The sequence below is a fragment of the Lygodium microphyllum genome, chromosome 22 (genome assembly GCF_053477565.2).
Source record: "Lygodium microphyllum isolate KBCC chromosome 22, Lygodium_microphyllum_v1.1.10, whole genome shotgun sequence".
NCBI lineage: Eukaryota > Viridiplantae > Streptophyta > Polypodiopsida > Schizaeales > Lygodiaceae > Lygodium > Lygodium microphyllum.
The window spans coordinates 131,299,103-131,301,708 of record NC_141156.1 but is presented as its reverse complement, the minus strand read 5'-3'; the positions used below and the strand labels follow the sequence as shown (position 1 = coordinate 131,301,708).

The window sequence follows — 2,606 nt, the reverse complement described above, 5'->3', positions numbered from 1 at the left end:
GGCAACAAACTCTTGCCCAAGTGGAATAGGACAAACATGTTAATTCAAAAAGCCGATTTGCAGTTGTCAAAACTTGAATCTTTGCCCCATAGGCACGCGATCCCTACCACTTACCACTTACCACTTACCACCAAGGCAAATGCTCTCTTACGACAATTTCCCTGGCACCGTGTGTAAACAAACTGCTGGGCAACAGGCTGGGAAGGGGCTTGCGGCCAGTGTGTACGGGCCTTAGGCTATATCCTACATCTTAGTGAAAAGTCCTAGCTGATAAAAAGCCATAAAAACATCACTGATATTGGACTCCGGGAGTTCTTACAAGAGTCGTCGTGATTCGGATCACATAATAGAAAAATTATAATGCTAATTGGGTTGGCAATTATAAGTATGCGGTAGGAACTCATTTTCAGAAGCGAGACGTCGAGATATTGCAGCTGACTATACCTACGTCGCAGCAACAGGCTGACGCGAGACAGAGAGAGAGAGGAGGCGATGGCTCGAGCTCTAGTTTAGACAAGAGAAGGAGAGCCCGAGGAGGTGATGCAGCTGGTGACCATCAAGGAGAAGCACGGTCGACTGCCATCGCTAGGGCACGTCCTTGTGAGGATGACTGTCCGCCCCATCCACCCAGTCGACGTATTCTATATACGCTCGGGCCACCTTCTCCATCAGCTCAAGGGCAAGCATCCCACCATTGGCATGGAGAGCTTCGGGATAGTCGAAGAGGTATAATCATGGTTACCATATTCTGACGTCCCTCTGTACAGTAAGTTAGGGTTCGTTCTTTCTCCTGCTTGTCAGTTGAAAACTTCAGTAGCTACTAGCATGTCGATCATTCTGACTCTTTGTACAGTAAATTAGGGTGGTTCATCTTTCTCCTGAGTCCTGATTGTCTGTTGAAAAACTTGGCCAGATTGGCGGTAATGTGAGCAAGTTTAAGCCTGGCCAGCGTGTCATCCCCCTTGTCTTGATGGAGTACTTGAAAACAGGAGAAGGGTCTTGGCAGGACTTTGTGGTGCTGCCAGAGGAACACATTGTGGCTTGCCCCGATGGCATCAGCGATGAGACAGCTGCCCAGTTTTTTGCGAACCCCTCGACTGCCTTTGGCCTTCTCGAGGATTTGGCTGCTCCCAAGGGAGAATGCATATTACACACAGCAGCGGCATCTGTCCTTGGCAGGTCTGTGTGTCCCTCCTGTATGTGCATGTTGCATTAACTTATATCACTCATCTGAAACTCACGATGGAGACGATGCTTGCTGATGATGACTATCCTCAGTTACGTTTAGAACGACAGCTTATCTGATGCTCTAAAAAGCACTCGCTAGATGCTAGATAGGTTTGCTTGAACCAGTTAATTTAGTTGCTTGTGCAGAACGAGAGAGAGAGAGAGAGAGAGAGAGAGAGAGAGAGAGAGAGAGAGAGAGCGAGAGAGATTTTCATTCCATCCTGCATTGAACAATAGGTAGCTAGTACAGCTAGCTAAACATTGGGGTTTGAAGACCATCAATGTGGTTAGAAGAGACACATATAAAGATGAATTGATAGCCCTTGGTGCCGACTATGTGATCAACTCCGAGACCGAAGGTAATTGTAAGCATTTGTGTATATGTATGGATGGCGTTGATTGGCCCCTTTTGCTTGAAGATGGAGGCAAGAATATTCAGTTATATGAACTAATGGGAACATGTGTGCTTTCGTACTACATCAGATGTGGTTCAGTTAGTGAAGGAAATAACAAGTGGGAAAGGAGCCTATGGGGCTTTTGATGCCATTGCTGGCAGCTTGACCAAAGTAAGGAAGGCCCTTTGAATTGTTCCTCGTTTATTCGTCAATCTCATAAGGAGAGATTGTGAGCAAGCATCTCCTTTCACGATGGGTTGCTGTGTAATTGTCTGTTTTGTTGTATTTCAGGTTGTGGGTGCGAGTGTAAGGGATGGTGGGAAAGTGTTTGTGTATGGAGGGCTATCTGGATGGGATATCAGTTTTGGTATGGCGGATTTGATGAGGGGAGTGCAAGTGAGCTTTTGGAACGTCTGGCAATACGTCGAGGATGCAGAGAGACGAGCTCGCGCGTGCGCAGAGGTTTTGAAGCTGCTGGAGGCGAAGGTCATCACGCCCTTGGCAGGGCAAAAGTTCCCGCTGGAAGACTTCGGGGCAGCCATCCGAGAGTCTGAAAAGGACAACAGAGGTGGAAAAGTGCTTCTGATAAGCTAAAAATGTAATTGAAAGTCTCGAATGGCTAATAAATATTGCCCATTAAAATGGTATGCAAAGTTACCATACTATTTTATTATTGAAAGTTATCATTCTATTATTATTAAGTTGGCTTTCAAACGCCTTAACATAGTATGTGAAGTCCTCACACTACTCTTTCAATCTCTTAAAAGCCTAAATAACTTTTGGGTGTAATTGTAAAAACGTCTAAAGTGATGGTACTCTAATGTCTCAAGATATACAAAATTTTCTATAATGGCTAGTATGCATGAAAAACATTGAATTTTCATGTTTACTTTCCTTGTTGCTAGATGATGTTAACTTTTGAAACCCTTAATAGACACATATTTATGCTAGCTTCCTACGAAAAGAAAAGACAATATCTCCATA

General features: G+C 44.7%; 1 pseudogene across 1 annotated transcript; it reads left to right on the top strand.

Annotated features, from left to right (window-relative positions):
* The first annotated feature begins 492 nt into the window (after positions 1–492).
* On the top strand, positions 493–2,253 carry LOC148017629 (uncharacterized; annotated as a pseudogene). Its single transcript, XR_015687868.1, has 5 exons — positions 493–726; positions 914–1,183; positions 1,469–1,586; positions 1,711–1,793; positions 1,914–2,253. The product of XR_015687868.1 is annotated as an uncharacterized LOC148017629 (transcript).
* Positions 2,254–2,606: the final 353 nt, after the last annotated feature.